Source organism: Mastomys coucha, chromosome X, assembly GCF_008632895.1.
Source record: "Mastomys coucha isolate ucsf_1 chromosome X, UCSF_Mcou_1, whole genome shotgun sequence".
In the NCBI taxonomy this organism is placed as follows: Eukaryota; Metazoa; Chordata; class Mammalia; order Rodentia; family Muridae; genus Mastomys; species Mastomys coucha.
This window is the reverse complement of record NC_045030.1, coordinates 49471977-49491126: the sequence shown is the minus strand read 5'-3', so window position 1 is coordinate 49491126 and position 19150 is coordinate 49471977. Positions and strand designations below refer to the sequence as shown.

General features: G+C 36.3%; 1 pseudogene; it reads left to right on the top strand.

Moving 5' to 3' along the window:
• Positions 1 to 15150: 15150 nt before the first annotated feature.
• Positions 15151 to 17111, top strand: LOC116092341 (annotated as a pseudogene).
• The last annotated feature ends 2039 nt before the right edge of the window (positions 17112 to 19150 follow it).

Here is a 19150-nt window from a genome sequence, read left to right as displayed (position 1 = left end):
GTCCCTCACATTCCCGGTTCGTGGAAACCCACGCTAGTAGGAAGCTGCTGGTCGGCATCCTACAGATATCATTATGTACACAACTTTTCTGATATTTTTCGCTTGGAATGAATTGGCTACTTAACGGTTTATCTGGTACTAATCACTGTTCAATTAGGACGTTGCTTTAAATAGCAGAATTCTTAAAATATTTGGATAATATACTGTTTGTTCTTAAAATTGGAACAGCTTTTACAAAAGTTGCAATGATTATCTTAACATTTTGACCTTATGAGTTGCTACTTAATGTTTACTTAAGACTTAACATTATCAATAATAAGGTTAGGCTCTAATCATATATATAAATTCTCTCTTCTTTCTAAAAACTCTTACCATTAAGGAAAAAAATTATTAAAGTTTAAAAACAGCTGAGTTCAATGGAGAAAATAATTTTATCAGCAGACTAACAAGTGATACATCTAAATAAAAGTAATAGAGATTTTGATGTTTATAAATATTTGATTGTCTTCTGCATAATGGAGATATGTGTATGTGTTTATACTGATTATGTTATAGCATGGATTGATAAATGGATACTCATGTAAATTATCTTTGCTAAATTAGCTTAGATTTCTTTTAGTTCATGGTATAAATGGAGTTTTTTGCAACACAGTTCCACCAGCCAGACACATTAAGCTTAGTTACTTGTCCAGATGCACCAATTAAAGACGCAAGTGATGTTAAAGACTGAAGAAAGGAGATTTAATAAACTTTGCCATATTGAGTAACTGTGGAGATACAGTAACCTCCAGTTCCTGCTTGAGATAAGCATACAAGGTTCAAATTTCAATTTTGCTAGAAATTTTTAGATTAACATGTTCATGTTCTTCTATATACTACTTCATAAAATGATGAGCACCACTATTAGAAAAAATGGAAATTTCAATCATTGTTATTTATACTTAAACATATATTCTTATTAAAACTTATTTGACAAGTAAGAGTTTTTATCACATTTTTATTGGATATTTTCTTTATTTACATTTCAAATGTTTTCCCCTTTCCAGGTCTCCTCTTCAGAAACTTTCTATACCATTCCCTTCCCCCTGTCTCTATGAGGGTGCTTCCCCAACTACCAACTCACTCTAGTCTTCCCATCCTGGCATTCTCCTACACTGGGGCATCTAACATCCTCAGGCCCAAGGGCCACTCCTCCCATTGATGTTCAACAAGGCCATCCTCTGCCACATATGTGGCCAGAGACATGGGTCCCTACATGTGTACACTTTGGTTGGTGGTCCATTCCCCTGGACCTGGGGGTCTGGCCAGTCCACACTGTTGCTCCCCACATGGGGCTTCAAACCCTGTCAGCTCCTTCACTCCCATCTCCAACTCCTCCATTAGGGACCCTGCACTCAGTCCAATGGTTGGCTGAAGCATCCACCTCTGTATTTTTCAGGCTCTGGCAGGGCCTCTCAGAAGACAGCCATATCAGGCTCATGTCAGTAAGCAGTTCTTGGCATCCACAATAGCATCCAGATTTGTGAATGTATGCGAGATGGATCCCCAGGTGAGGCAGTCTCTGGAGGGCCTTTCAGTATCTGATCCACAGTTTTATTCCATATTTCCTGTTGTGAGTATTTTGTTCCCTCATCTAAGAAGCACTGAATCATCTACACTTTGGTATTCTTTCTTCTTGGATTTCATATGGTCTATGAGTTGTATCTTGGGCATTCCAAACTTTGGGGCTAATATTCACCTCTCAGTGAGTGTATACCATGTATGTTCCTTTATGAATGAATTACCTTACTCAGGATGATATTTTCAAGTTCTAACCATTTGACTGCTAATTTCATGAGGTCATTGTTCTTAGATTAGTGGTATTCCATTGTGTAAATGAACCACATTTTCTGTATCTATTTTTCTGTTGAAGTACATCTGGGTTTTTTTCAGCTTCTGGCTACTATAAATGTGGTTGCTATGAACATAGTGGAGCATGTGTCAGTATTACATGTTGGAGCATCATCTGAGTATATGCGCAGGAGTAGTACATCTGGGTCCTCAGGTAGTACTATGTCCAATTTTTTAAGGAACTGACAGACTGGTTGCCAGAGTGGTTGTACCAGCTTGCATTCTCACCAGCAATGAAAGAGTGTTCCTTTTTCTCTACATCCTTGCCAGCATCTGATGTCACTTGAGTCTTTGATCTTAGCCATTCTGACTGGTGTGAGGTAGAATCTCAGGGTTGTTTTGATTTGCATTTTCCTTATGACTAAGGATGTTGAACATTTCTTTTAAGTGCTTCTCAGCCATTTGAGATTCCTCAGTTGAGAATTCTGTGTTTAGCTCTGTTCCACATTTTCTTAATATGGTTATTTGGTTCTCTGGAGTCTACCTTCTTGAGTTCTTTGTGTATATTGGATATTATCCCTCTATTGGATGTAGGATTCGTAAAATCGTTTCCTAATCTGTTGGTTGCCATTTTGTCCCGTTGACAGCATCCTTTGCCTTATAGAAGCTTTGCAATTTTATGAGGTCCCACTTGTCAATTCTTGATCTTAGAGAATAAGCCATTGGTGTTCTATTCAGGAAATTTGCCCCTGTGTCCTGTGTATTTGAAAAATTTCCACACTTTCTTTTCTACTACATTCAGTATATCTCGTTTTATGTGGGGGTCCTTGATCCACTTGAACTTGAGCTTTGTATAAGGAGATAAGAATGGATTGATTTGCAATCTTCTATATTTTGACTGCCAGTTGAACGAGTACCATTTGTTGAAAATGCTCTTTTTTTCCACACTGGCTGATTTTAGCCACTTTGTCAAAGATCAAGTAACCATAGGTGTGTGGGTTCATTTCTGAGCCTTCCATTTATCAACACATCTGTCTCAGAACCAATACTATGAAGTTTTAATCACTATTGCTCTGTAGTACAGCTTGAGGTCAGGGATGGTGATTTCCCTAGAAGTTCTTTTATTGTTCAGAATAGCTTTTGATATCCTGGGTTTTTGTTATTTCAGATGAACTTGCAAATTGCTCTTTCTAACTCTATGAATAATTGAGTTGGACTTTTAATGGGAATTGCATTGAATCTGTAGATTGCTTTCAGCAAGATAACCATTTTTAATATATTACTCCTGCCCATCCAGGAGCATGGGAGTTCTTTCCATCTTCTGAGGTCTTCTTCAATTTCTTTCTTCAGAAACTTGAAGTTTTGTCATACAGATCTTCATTTGTTTGGTTAGAGTCACATCAAAATATTTTATATTGTTTGTGGCTATTGTGAAGGGTGTTGTTTCCCTAATTTCTTTCTCATCCCATTTATCCTTTGAGTATAGGAAGACTACTGACTTGTTTGAATTAATTTTAAATAAGGACACTTTGCTTAAGTTGTTTGTCAGCTTTAGGAGTTCTGTAGTAGATTTTTTGGGATCACTTAAGTAAACTATCATATCATCTTCAAATAGTCATATTTTAACTTCTTCCTTTCCAATTTGTATCCCTTTGACCTAAAGAAAGCCTAATACTACAAATATATTTATCTCTGGGTTTGTGTGATTTGGAGAAAAATAATTTATTGTTAGTGTTCTATCAAATTGTATTACAGTAGTCTGGAATCTAACCAGTTAGTTTATCGAAATGTTACATTAACTTTATTTACCTATATTATAATCATAAAAATGGCTTTTGAATATTGATAATGAGAAATTTGAGGTGAATATTTAAAAGAAACTTGTTTGTATTTGAAAATAAGTGAAAAAACTGACAAAATTTATACCACACACACATACACACATACACACACATACACACACATACACAATTATCCTTTAAAATTTAGGTAGGAAATCTGATTTTGTATTGTTATGTAAAGCAAATCAGAGAAGAATAAGGCTTCATGTATAGCATTTTCTACAGTGACTTGAGTATGGTAAATGATATGAATTACTTTGAATCCTATGTAGGAGGTACTCATTAATGAAAAATAGAAAGCAATCCTTAGAAATGATAGGTTACAACTACATAAAAATCATTCCTAATGAGTTCAACTCAAAAGTGATTGCATTATAAGTATAGAAGATTACAAATAAAAGTGATAGAGTATTTTAAGGAGATTCTAAGCAGCAACTTTAATGTATTCTGTGAAAAGAATATAAAAAAACAATCAGTAACCAAAGACTTATTTGTAAGTTAAGAAAATAAACAGAATTTTTTTAGTCCTCAAATTGAAGGAAACAAAATATGTACTCAGAACATGAAGATGGTGATTTAACAATCCCAAACTGGTATCCAGTTCAAGGGGAGGTCCCACGATCTGACACTATTACGTAGGCTATGCAGCATTCACAAAAAGGGACCTAGCATAACTGCCCTCCAAAAGACCCAACAAGCAGCTGAAAGAGTCAGATGCAGATATTTGTACCCAACCAATGGACAGAAGTAGCTGACCTGTGTTGTTGAATTAGGGAAGGCTGAAAGAAGTTGAGGAGGAGGGCAACCTTGCAGGAAGACAAGCAGTCTCAATCTGGACCCCAAGAGATCTTTCAGAGACTGGACCACCAAACAGGCAGCATACACCAGCTGATATGAGGCCCCCAACACATATACACAGAGAACTGATGGGTCTGTCCAATCTGAGTCGATTCACTTAACCCTCAAGAAATTGGAAGCCCAGGGAATTTAGAGATCAGAGTGGGGGCTTGGAACTTCCTTGTAGAGACAGGGGTGGGGAGGAGGGATTGGATGTGGAAGAATCGGAGGGCTGACGGGCAGCTGTGATAAAATCTGCTGTGTACATGAACAAATAAATATATTTAAAATAGGAAAGTCAAAATAGGTAGGGTAGTAAAATGCAAAACAGTGTTTTCTCTTTTTTTTTTTAAATTTTTATTGAAAATTGACTGGTCTTTCATGCAATACATACTGACCACCATTTCTTCTCCTACCCTCTATTCCTCCAAGTTACTTCTACCTGCCACCTTCCATCTCCCCCAAATTCACTCTCCCTCCTCTTACTCTTCAGGGAAGATCAGGTCTCCAAAACACAAAATAGCCAAACAATACAAAACAACATACAAAAAGAAAAAGCTCTCATATCAAGGCTGAACAAGGCAACTCAAAAGGAGGGAAAAAAAGTTGTAGGAGCAGACAAAAGAGTCAGAGATACACCCATTCCCACTGTTAAGAGTCCCACAAAAACACCAAGCTACCTGACAGAACATAAAGATGGAGGACCTGGTGTAGACCCATACAGACACCTTATTTGTTAATTCAGTCTCTGCAAGTCCATGTGAGCTTGATTAGATCCTTTGGTGGACCATGTTCCCTAATTTCCTCAACCCCCCCTTACTTCTACAGTCTTCCCTCCCCATCTTTCATTGAATTCCTCCAACTTAGCTTTATAATGTTTTGGTGTGGGTCTTTGACCTATGCAGACAAGAAATCCTTTGTAATAACAACTGGACACAGCACATATTTAAGAGCATTAGCAGAATGTCACTAAGAATCTTTTTATTGTTTTCTTTTTTGTCAGTCCTGTTTGGTTCTACCTCAGGTCTCTGGGATATCCAGTCTCGAATTCGTGACCTTCCAGGCAGTATAGGACATGGGTTCCCTCTTTTGGCATGGGCCTCAAGTTATACCAAATGTTAGTTGTCCACTTATACAAGTTCTATACCACCATCGCCCCAGCAGATCTTGCAGAAGTGACAGATTGAAAAATGGAGGGTTTTATGGCTTTGTTGGTGTCCAGGTTTCACTTTCAATAGCCTTCCTTGTATATTCTTGAACCAAAGATACTAGAACATAGAGGTGAAGGCTACATTCAGGCACTAGATTGACCTCTCAATGTTCAGTGAGCTGTGTGGATGTTTTCTTCAGCAATGAGTCACAGTCTGTCAGTTTTTAGAGCTTACAACCTGGCACACAGCTAAAACAATATTTTCTATTTAAGTTAACTGACACTTTAAAAATCATTTGGAGTTAAATAGTATCAAGCATATATTATGCATATAATTACAGAATTAACCTTGATTTTTCTGTTTATAATATGACATGTAGTACTTGAAACTATATTATAAATATTAAGATTAGTATTTATTGTAATGTCTACTTTGTGAGGTGTGGTCCATTCTTGAAATCCATTTACCTAAGAAAATTGTTTCCTTCCTCTACCTTTTCCATAGTGGTCACCCAACTCAATCCAATTGTTGATTGTAAGTATTAGCATTTGTCTCAGTCAGTTTCTGATAGAGCCTCTCTGAGGACAGTTATGCCAGGCTCCTCTCTGCATGCGCAATATGGCTTCAGTAATAGTGTCAGGATTTGGTGTGTGGGTATGGGATAGATCCTAGCTTGGGCCAGTCACGGAGTGGCTGTTCTTTAAGCTTCTGCTTTATTTCTGTTGCTGTATTTTCTTGAGACAGGAACAATTCTGGGTTAAAATTTTGAACTAGAGTGGGCGGCCCCTGTCTCAACTGGTGCTATGTTTATTAACTGGACATGGTATCTTCCAGTTCTATCTCCCCACTGCTGGGCATTTTGGCTACTGTCGTCCCCAATGAGTCCTGGTATCCTCTCACCTCCCAGGTCTCTGGGGCTATCTAGATGTTCTCCCTGCTCCTTCACCCCAACTACTGCATATTTCAATTCATTCTCTTGGCCCTCTGGGCATCACTCCTGTCTCTCCCCATACCTAATTCTGCCCTTCCTTTTGTCCCCACTTCCCTCTCTGACCCAGTTTCCTCCCTCCCTCTGCCTCCTGTCATTATTTTGTCCTCCTTCTAAGTAGGTTTCAGGTATCCACTCTTGTGCCATTATTCTTTTTAGCTTCCTATGGTCTGTGAGTTGTATCATGGATACTCTGGACACTTTGGCTAATATCCACTTATCATTGAGTACATACCGTGCATGTCCTTTTGGGCCTGGGTTACTTCACCCAGGATGATAATTTCTAGTTCCAGTCATTTGACTTCAAAATTCATAATGTCCTTGTTTTTAAAAGCTGAATAGTATTCTATTATGTAAATGAACCACATTTTCAATATACATTTTTTGGTTGAAGGACATCTAGATTCTTTCCAGCTTCTGGCTATTATAAATAAGGCTGCTATGAACATGGTGGAGCATGTGTCCTTATTACATGTTGGAGTATCTTTTGGATATATTCCCAGGAGTGATATAGCTGGGTCCCCAGGTAGTACTATGTCCAATTTTCTGCCAGATTGATTTCCTGAGTGGTTGTACCAGCTTGTAATCCCACCAGCAATGGAGGAGTGTTCCTCTTTCTCCACAACCTCTCCAGCATCTGCTGTCACCTGAGTTTTTGATCTTAGTCATTCTGACTGGTGTGAGGTGGAATCTCACGGTTGTTTTGATTTGCATTTCCCTGATGACTAAGGATGTTGAACATTTCTTTAGGTGCTTCTCAGCCATTCGGTATTCCTCTGTTGAGAATTCTTTGTTTAGCTCTTTACCCCATTTTTAATAGGGTTATTTGGTTCTCTGGAGTTTATCTTCTTGAGTTCTTGTATATATTGGATATTAGGCCTCTATCTGATGTAGGATTGTTAAAGATCTTTTCCCAATTTGTTGGTTGCTGTTTTGTCCTATTGAGAGTGTCCTTTCCCTTATAGAAGCTTTGCAATTTTATGAGGTCCTATTTGTCGATTCTTGATCTTACAGTATAAGTCATTGGTGTACTGTTCAGGAATTATTTCCATGTGCCCATGTGTTTGAAGCAGAACTATTTCCAATCTGAGGAGCCCTCAGACCTTTTGAGGCCCAGGACCAATATGGAAGAGTTAGAAGAATTACTGAAGAATCTGAAATGGATTGTAGCCACATAGGAAGAATAACAGTGTCAACTAACCCAAGCCCCTCAGAACTCTGTATTTTACATAGCTTGAATGAAAATAAATTCTTCCTAACCTGATGATTTTGACATTATCCACGTTGTTTCTCATATTGACTGTTTTGCCTGGCCTTGGGACACTTTTCCTCCAATTGGGTTGCTTGTACAGCTTCAAAATTCATGTCATGTCATTGAGAATTTAATTTGCATTTCAAAATCATGTAAGTATATTTCTTACTATAAAGATGGTAAATGTAAATTTGAACATGCAATAAAAGAAAGCCCTATCACTGAGTCTGAATATATGGTAATTGACAAATGGTAAACAGAACTTAAAGGATGTGTGGTTCACTATAAACAAACCAGTACATACATCTTGAGGCTTCTTCAAATATGAAAATAGTAAGTGACAGTGATTATTTAAAGACATAGTAGCCCAAGTGTATGGAACCTTTATTTTATATATATATATATATAACAAAATTAAGCCCAACAAAGTGTACAATTGAAACACAACAAAAACAACAGAAAACTAACACTGAGAACAAGACCAAAAGAGAGAGAATAATCCAAAAGGTTAAGAGATAATAAAGCACATAAAAAAATTTCTAATGTAATCATCCATATCTTTTTTTTTAATCTGAAATCTTTAATACAAAAAAGCATTGATTGAATTCATTCAGAGCACTGCAATAAAAAGAGCTGTTGACCAAAATTCTGTATCTGGATACACTGTTTCAACAGAGAATAGTAAATTAAAACATTCGAGATAAACAAAAGCTGGGGAAATTTGTTATCACTAGACTAACCCAAAAGAGAAGCATCTCCTCTAGGTTGAAATAAGACTAGACAATAAATCAAAGCTGTATAAATAAATAAAGATCTTGGTAAAGAAATTACATTGGGCATTGTAACAGTGAAATCAAAGTAACTTTTACATAGCTTCATATTATTTTACTGAAAGTTTTATAGTTTTAACTGATGCTAAAACTATATATGTATGACTAACTTGAATAGAGTCTAGGTAACTTATTTGGGGAAATTTTCAATGCCACTTAAAACTGAATGCTGATTATGAGGTATTTTGTTTTGTTTTGTTTTCTCCATAGAGAAATCTTTTATCTTTTAATGATAATAGCATTTTTTCATGCAATATATTCTGATGATGGTGTTTTCCTTTATCCCATGTGCTTCGAGATCCTTTCCATATATATTATTATGCAAATCCACGACTGTTTTTCTTCTCCTTAGAAAACAAAGGGGAATCTAAAAATTAATAATAAAATAAAATAAGATACAAACAAACAGACACAAACAAATCAGAATAAGAAAAACAATCAGAAGAAAAAGAGCAAAAACCTACAAGAAAATAATATAGATACAGATGCACAAGTTTGCACACACAGAAATCCCAGAAAAATCAGGTGTCAATAGGTGTGTAGATTTTTTTATGGGTTTTTAATTCTCTTCAGTTGATCAACACATTTTTTTTGCCAATTCCATGCTATTTCTATTAATATATCTTTGTAGTACAACTGGAAATCATATATGATGATTTCTCTATCAGTTCTTTCACCATTCAGGAGTGTCTTAGTTACCCTGTTTATTCGTGTGTGAGTGTGTGTGTGTGTGTGTGTGTGTGTGTATGTTTGCATATTTCCATATGAAACTGAAAATTATTCAGGTTCTGAATGACCATTGGAATTATGGTGATTGCAATGCATCTATAGAGTGATTTTGGACAATTTTACTATATTAATCTTACCCATAAGAATGAAGGATCATTTCATTATTAAATATCTTCAATTTCTTTCATAAATTTGTTCGTTTTTATCATAAAAGTCTTTCACTTTTTTTTGGTTAGGGTTACTTCAAGATATTTAAAAGCTATTATAAAAGATATTATTTCCTTGATTTCTTTCCCAGTCCTTTTGTTATTTGTAAATAGGAAGACTACATATTTAAAGCATTAATTTTATGACCTGCTAATTTGCTGGAAGTATTTATCATAAATAGGAATATGCTGATGGGATTTAAATAGTTACTGTCACGAGCAAGGACAAAGTGGCACTTCCTGCTGGGAAGGATGGCAACAGCACACCTTCACTCAGGTGTTCATACACTGGATTCCACCATGAGAAATACCTCAGGAGTGGTAAGAGAGGACTGGACACACTGTTTAGGTTTTGAATGCTTTATGTCAGTTTCCAATACAACTACACACAGCATACAATATGTTACCAGAGCTAAAAGGATAAAGGCTATGACAATATAATAGCTAAACATTTCTTTTACCACGTATTAAAATATATGCGGCTTCACTCTACTGCCTATTAGGGGGTATACGACCTGTCAGTGTCTCTGGAAGCAGGCTCAGCTATCTCTGAGACAGGGCGTGGTGTTCTCGACGAACCGAAAGTAGTTGGTGTCCAGCAGGTCCAGCTATCTCTCGGCCAAAGGGCTATACTTGACCATGAAGGAAATGTTTGACTGTAGATAATGTTTGACCAAGAAGATTACTTGCCCTCAAAGTCTTGGGTGGTCTCAGATGGTCTCTGGTTGTTGTGACAGAGTCTTGGAGGTTCAGGAGGGTCACATTAAGTGGCCATGGCTACCAAGAGTGGGGGGATGCTAGCTTGTCTCCTAGCTGCCTCTTTAAACTATTTTTGATGTCACACTGAAGCAGGGTTTAGATAGCCACTTGCGTCCAGTTATCTTCTCAAGTTGTTTACTTTTCTTATGGAAAATTTTCTGCACATGAGTATACTTCTAATATCTCTCATTTTGGCAAAACATCTTTCATATATTATTCTAGATAACTAATACATCAAAACAACTCACTGCAAATAACTTATTTCAAGACAACTTCCAAACATTTCCTATTACAAGTTGGAGCAAGTCTTGCTACTGTCCTGCTCCTTACAGTTACTTATGTATACAATCATATAATTTATAAGTAAAATTATTGATTTATTTCTTTTCTATTTCCACCTACTTGGTTTCACTCATTTGTTTTCATTGGTCTACCCAAAGCTTCAAGTACCACAGTGAATAGGTATGAAGAGTGTAGAAAACCTTATACTGTTTCTGATTTTAGTTGAAATGTACTGACTTTCATTTGATTTAGGTAGATTTTGGTTGTGATCTTGATGTAAAGTGCCTATACTCTTTTTAGGTATGTCTTTTGCATCCCTAATCTCTCCAGGATGTTTATCTTGAAGGGATGTTGGATTTGGTAAAAGGTTTTTTCAGTATACAATTGAGTGATCTTCAGGTTTTTATTTTCAGTCTGGTTGTATGGTAGATTTCATTTACCAGTTTACCAATATCCAGCTATCTCTGGGATGAAACTTACTTGATCATCATGGCTGACCTAAATGTGTTTTGGGTTTATCAAGTATTAGTTTTGAGAATTATTTTTATCTATGATCATGAGGAAACTGTTCTATAATTCTCCTTTTCTGTTACATCTTTATGTAATTGAAGTATCAGAGAAAATTTGGCCTAGTAAAAAGTTTTAGTTAATGTTTCTTTTGTTTCTATTTGTAGAGTATTTGATGAGAATTGACATTCTTTGAAACTGAAGGAATTTTTTGCAAAAATCATCTTGTCTTGAGTTTTTTTTTTTAATGTGAGACTTCTAATTACTGCTTATCGTTCACTGTAGTTCCATTTAAATTACTTAACTAATTTTGATTTAATTGGAGTTTGATATATAAAAATATATATCTATTATTTTAGATTTTTCAATCTGGTGAAGTACAGGTTTTTCAACTATGTCCTCATGATTCTTTGGATTTCCTTGATTTCCATGATTATGTCTGCATTTTTTATTTGAATTTCCCGCTCTCCTTTTTAGTTAACATAATAAATGTTTATAAGTCTTCTTGATAGCCACCTCTTTCTTTATGTTAGAATATATTTTTTATGATTTTGTTAAAAATATTTTCTGTGCCTTTGACCTGTGCTACTTGTCCTTCCTCTATTTATATTACTCATATATTTAGTCTCTTCATAGTGTCTCATATTTCCTGGATGTCTCATGCCTTAATCTTCTTAAACTTAACATTTTCATTGACCAACAATCCATTTCCTATCTTTTCATCACTGATTGGGATTCTCTCTTCCATTTCTTGTATTCTGTTGGTGAGACTTGCCTCTGAGATTTTTATTTGAGTTTCTAAATTTTTCATTCCCATTTTCCCTCAGGGTGTGTGTGTGTGTGTCTGTGTCTGTGGGTGTGTGCGTTTCTATTTCTACTTTAGTTTCTTGAACTTATTTCATTTCCTTCCACTGTATGTTTTCAGGGATTTTATTAATATATCTAATATTTTCTTCCTTACAAATATCAAGTATATTTATAAAGTCTATTTTGTTGTTCTTGTCTCAGGTTTCAGTTATATTGTACTTCTTAAGGCCCACTGTGATAGTATTGTTGGTTTCTGTTGCCCTTTCTACTTTTTATGATGCTATGTTGGTTGTGAATTGCCTGGTAGAGAATACTTTTGAAATTATATGAGATGTGGTCACTATGGATCCTGGGAAGAAAGTGGTTATATTATTTGTAGCTTCAACCAAAAATGGGGATAGACTAGATGGTAGAGGTGTTCTCAGTAGATCTCCAGGAGAAAAGAAATCTTGGTTTGCCTTTTTGACTTGTATAGACTCTTGGGAATTGGGCAGAGAGGAAAGAGGGGCCACAGTAGGAGGTCTTCTACAAAGCTTGGGATAAAACAGATGATTCAAATTGTCATGAAGAAGAGATACTACAGATTGCCTACCTGATTCTTTGGCCAACAAGGGTGAAGGATTTTGAGGGAGTTCATTGGGATTTGGCAGCTGAGAAAAAGGTCTCATAATGGTAGCAACTTAACATCATCATGAAGAATAGAAATAAAAGCTTAGTGAATTTAGTTTCTCCTCATATATTGAATGTGTTTGTGTGTTTGTGTGTGTATGTGTATGTATCTGAATAGATAATCACATTATATGTTCACTATTTAAAATTATTTTCTTTATCCATCCTACTAAATATATGTGTGGTTATATACCATGCTTGCAATGTTACAGTATTCAGAATTTTTAAAATAATTACTATAACCAGTAAAGTTTTTGATTTCTTATTATTTCTTCTTGCTTGGAAGCATTCCTATTTATGTGAACAGCATCATTTGACAGATTTTTGAAAGAACAAGCCTGATGGGAATAAACTCTGTCAGATTTTATGGATTAGAAAAGTCTATCATGTCATGTCTAAAAGACATTTTGCAGGACACAGTGCTTCTAGCTGACAGTTTGTTTTATGCTTCATATAGTATTTTGAAAAAGCAGACAAATGTATATGGGTTCTAAAAGAGAATATACAGATTATTGTTTCTCAAATTCTAAATCTATTATAGAAGTTTTGCTTTGAATGGTAACTATGTGCATAGAATACATTCAATACTGAAAGTGTAAGATTTAATATGAAGCTCCATAGCTTTCATTTTCAATGTCTACTCAAACCATTGTATAGACTTTGGATCTAGTTAATTTTGATTTGAGGTGCTTTATATATTCAAAAGTTTTTTTTATAATAAAGTTTACAATACTTAAAAAATTAAAAACCTTATACAACCCCCATAGTTTTTATGAGATGTAAACAGAACTCAGTGGTCAAATGATTTGAGTCATTTCTTTTCCCTTGTAACCTTGACTATTTGTATTAGGAGGGAACCATGATCCAAAAGCAGAGGAAGGCAATATTCAAATTTAAATATATTTTGATTATATTTCTTCCTGCCCCATATAATATTTTAAATGAAAAAAGGAGAATGTTTGATAGAATGGATTAAAATTCTGTGACTTGGGAAGGAAGGATGAAATAATGAATGTGTGGAGGAATAATTAACACTGAAAACCTTTTGTAAAAACCATATGGAAACCTGCAATACATGCTGCTTAAAAGATAGCTAAAGTGGAATTAACTTATAATAGAGAGAAACCCCACCCCCCACAAAGACATCATATGCTTCTAAATAAGCTTGCATTGGCAGGAACTCTTTTGAAATTCTTATTCAGCGAGATCATATAAAACTCCAAACATTACAAGGTATAGAATTCGTCTTGGTTACCCTCCATAATTGGATGGTAGGGCCCTATGAGGAAGTCTTCACATACCTAAGTCATAAACATGGAGAAAACAAGTGACTACAGTCTTGGAAGCTTCATTTTTTTTACTGTTTAGTTTTCACAGTGACGGAAGGCCCTAGACATGCTTCCAGAGTAAAAGGTAATCATCAGTTTCACCCAGCCCTGAACCCTGAATACTATAGCAAAGATATTTTCTGGTATGATATTCCAAATGTTGCAATAGTATTACCAATGATATGGGCTTTACAAACCACTGTATGAGTAGATTTAAAGTGTGCTCTGTGAGATGAAATCTATACCTGGAGACCCAGAACCTATGAGCAAACCTATTCCTACTATTCTGCTAAATAGACTCAGTGTCAAATGACTTCTAATGATTTATTTTTATACTCAAAAATCATTTCTCAACAATATCAGAGAATGTTTATTGTTACAGTATATAGCTATTTAAAAAGGAGTATTCAAATGGAGAAAATAATAACTTCAGAGTACAAAAACTTAAATGGATATCTATAACACACCCTTCTCTCAAGGCCCAAGAATCTTCCTAAAAGAAAGGGCATAAAACCTGTCAAAGCCAATGGTGATGCATGATTTCAAAAAAAAAAAAAAAACTATTTTTCTGGATACAATAGGGAAGATGGACATATAAATACAATTCTCACAGCATGTGAAGACTTTTGCAAGATCTAGTCATATAAAATACTCATAGAAGAAGGGGTGAATGGTTGACAAGTAATCATACTGTTAGTTGATAATGTATTGACCATTAGTTTAGGCTTATAAAGGCAGAGTAAGTTTTACTTTTATATTTAAAAAATATGCATTCTGATAATCTATTTCCTCATCATCATCTGTTCCTCTAATGTGCCCAACTTTATACTTATATATCAATTTATATACTTATTTTCTCCCTCTCTTACTCTTTCATACAAGGCAAAGAAAAGTAAAAATCCCAGGGCTGGGAAACAGGAGAGGTTGGGTTGGTGGGCAAGGGGAAGGAGGAAGGAAGATGTGATTTTTCACAGTAGAAACCAGGAAAGTGGAGAACATTTAAAATGTAATAAAATTTAAAAAAAAATAAATAAATAGAAGCTCTCTTGAGTCACCTCTGATAAGCCTTGCCTGTGAGTCAGACATGGCCCTGACTCACCATGCTCTGTATTATTACTTGGCTTTTCTGTCAAGATGCCTGAGAAAGTACATCATGGACTGCAAAATGGTGGAGACCTTTGCTTTTCAGGCAGAAAACACTCAGGTCTTATCCCTTATCACCAATACTTTCTATTCAAACAAGGAATTTTCTTTTTAGAGTTTATCTCTAATTCTTCGGATGCCTTGAATAAGATTTGGTATGACAGCCTGAAACAAACAGCTGAAAACTGACAACATCCCCAATCATGCAGCAGCTCATGTTGACTTCGGTGAATACAGACATTGACATGGACAAGGCTGACCTCATAAATATCTGGGAACCACTGCTAAATCTGTCACATACACATGCATGTGTACTTTTCATGCTGGTACAGACATGTACCATGTTTGGCATTATGGTGTTGGATTCTACTTGTCCTATCTAGTAGCACAGAAAGTGCTTGTCATCACAAAGAACAATGATGATGATCACTATGCCTGGAAATCTTCTGATGCTGGATCCTTCCTAGTTCCTGAAGACCATGGTGAGCCTACTAGAAGATGTTCCAAATTGATCCTTAACCTCAAGGAAGACCACACAGAATACTCAGAGGAGAGTAAGGTTAAGACAGTGGTAAAGAAACACTCATACTTTATAGGTTATTCTATCACTCTCTATTTGGAGAAGGAAGAAGAGAAGGAAAGAAGTAATAATGAGGTAGAGAAAGAGAAAGGTGTAAAGAGAAAGATTAGGATGATGAAGAAAAGCCTAAGATGGAAGATGTGGAATCAGAGGAAGAGGATGACAGTGGCAAAGATAAAAAGTAAAACAAGATTATAGAGAAATACATTGATGAGGAAGAGTTGAATAAGACTATATTCATATAGTGAAGAAACAATGATGATATCACTTAAGAGGAATATGGCAAATTCTACACAATCCTCATCAGTGATTGGGAAGGCTACTTGGCAATCAAACACTTTGCTGTAGAAAGTCAATTGGAGTTCTGAGAATTACTCTTCATTCCTTGGTGAGCATCCTTTGACCTTTTTGAGAACAAGACTAACATTAAACTGTATATCCATCATTTTTCCATCATGAACAGATGTAAAGAGCTGATATCTGAGTACCTTACCTTTATCCATAGAGTAGTAGACAGTGAGGACCTGCCTATGAAAATCTACTGAGAAGTTCTCCAGCAGAGAAAGATCCCTAGAGGTATCCACAAAATAAACTGAAAAGTTCATTTTGCTCTTTTCTGAGTTGGATAAAGACAAACAAAACTATGAGAAATTCTATGAGGCATTTTTCCAGAACTTAAAGCTTAGAATCCATGAAGATTCCAATATCTGTTGCAGCCTATATGAGCTCCTTTGCTATTATCAGTCTCCTCAGTCTGGAGATGAGAAGACTTTCCTGTTAAAGGATATGTCTTACATGAAGGAGACACTGAAGTCTATTTACTATATCATAGGTGAGAGGAGAGCAAATAGTAGGTGGCCAACTTTGCCTTTGTGAAGTATGTGAGCAACTAGGGCTTTGAGGTGCTATATAGGACAGAACCTATTGACAAGTACTATGTACAGTATTTCAAGGGATTTGATGTAAACAACTTGATTGAAAAAGTGACAATATTCAGTAGGCTTGTATCTTCACCCTGCTGCTTTGTGACAAGCATCTATGGCTAGACAGTCAATATGGAATGGATCATGAAGGCCCAAGCATTGTGGGGCAACTCTACAATGAATTACATGATGGCCCAAAATCATCTAGAGATCAGTCCTCACTACTCCATTCTGGAGAATCTGCTACAGAAGGCTGCTGCTGTTTGAAACTACTCTGATTTCTCACATGAGGATCCTCAAACTGATTCCAACTGCCTCTACCACATGATTTCACTAGGCCTAGATATAGATCCAAATGAGATATAAACAGAGGAGCCCAATGCTGCTGTCCCTGATGAGATTGTCTTGATGATAATGTGGATGCCTATCTCATGGAAGAAGTAGATTAAAAGCCCCTCTGGGAAGCCTATGTACACTGTATAGTTGCCCTGTCTCTCTCCTAGCAGAATTACTGACATCTGGCTCTCTGACTATGTCTAGAAGTATCTCTTCTATCCTGTCCTGTGCCTTAAGGCAGGAAAATAAGCTCCCACTCTCAGAATACTAGGTTTGAGTACTGTATAATTTTTGTTTGTTTTAATTTGTCCTAAAATTAAATACATACAAAATAAAGATGTCATTTATAAAGACAGATAAATAGATAGATAAATAAATAAATAAATAAATAAATAAATAAATAAATAAAATCCACTTTGTGTTGGTGAACTACTCCTGGCTAGGGTCTGATGTAGAATATCATTTATATACTCAGCAGCACCCCAAAGAAAAATAATATTTTTGTTTCTCAGCAGGTGATAATTAAAGATAGCTTTTAGGTTTTGATGGGATTTTGTGTTTACTTCACCTTCTTAGTGTTTTTAATTTGGCTGACTTGAATCTGTGCCAGTCTTGTATATGCTGTCATATAGTTTGAGTTCATAGTTATTGTATCTGAATGATCCTATTTTCTCAGAGTCATCCATCACCCCTGGCTCTTATAATCTTTCTGCCTCCTCTTTTACATAATTCCTGAGTCTTGAGAGAAGGGCCTTATACAGACATCCCATTTAGAGAAAAATGCTTTAAAATTTCTGTATATTATCCAGTTATAGGTCCCTGTGTTAATTACCATCTAGTATAAGAAGATATTTTTATTATGGTTGAGTGATACGCTGATCTATGGGTAGAACTGTATGCCATTAAAGGTAGTTTTATGGATAAGTTATTTAGTGGTATAATACCACTAGGTACTCCCCAATCTAGTTTACTAGAAAGGTTTCATGACCTATGTAGTCTCATGTTCTTGGTTGATTTAGAAGTGTCAAGTATGAGTTCCATGTCATAGACAAGGACTTTTATGATGAAATATTTGATTACTCCCAAAATATTTCATCTAATAATATGTGCATCTGCATCTACTCTGCCTCAGGGCACAGCCTATGAGGAGATGAAACGTAGGGAATTTGATGGCACTTATCCCGGGCTACCACCCCAGGGGCAAGTGCTGGGCTGTATATACTGCTCAGGGGTTGGGAAAGTTCTTTATTATATTGGGAAAGTCAGAGGTGGTTCAGAGCAGACTGGAAAAGAGGCCTGGACGATGGGATTCTCAGACTCTTGGACATGTAGACACCACTGCTGAGAGTCACAGAAGAACCTAGAACAAAGTGGGGGGGGGGGCTTGCAATCTAGGGGCAGCTTCTAGAACAGAGCCAGGTGAAAGAGGAGCTCCATTTTGTCTTAATGGTGAGAGTCCTTAGCTTAGCAGAGGCAAGCTTGATGGCAGCTGTGGCTGGGAGCATGAAGAAGCCTTCTGTGGGAGAATTAAGCTGTAGCTCTGTAGGTAAGACTGTCTTCTCCAGTGCTCCCCATAAAGATCTTGATGAAAGAGACAGTCTGCAGTTCTAAACTGCTTATTGACTGTTCTTGGTTGAAAGTGGATGCATACCAAGACAGTACTCACTTCTCAAGGTGGAACTGAAATTAAACATCTCTTTCAGGGAGGAATGTCTGAGAAGAGAAGCTTATTGGTTAAAACCTCGAGGTCTCTAGGTACTTCATTAGCATGGAGAACTCTGTTTTGGGCCTATGTGACTACAGGTCATGTTTCCCTATGTGAGGAGTGTGGCACGTGTTCCAGGCCAGAAATCTGGCAGGAAGTGGGGAGTTGCCTAAGTCTCAAGCATGTGCTCACTGTGTATCTGTGTCTCAATCTGCTCTACCTTACCAAGCTTCCTGGCATGATTTTACTTTCCAACAACAATGTACCAGTATATTTCTCAATTGGTCTCTGTTGTATGTCTCAGGGTTTGTATAGTTAAAATTTTCTCAAATGGTAACATGTAAAGTACCTTTTGCACAATGAGTGATAATCAGTAGAGGTGAAGTTTCTAGTTGGGTACCAGCTTGATTTCTCTGTGTACAGTGACACCAATAGGGCTGTGTGGTC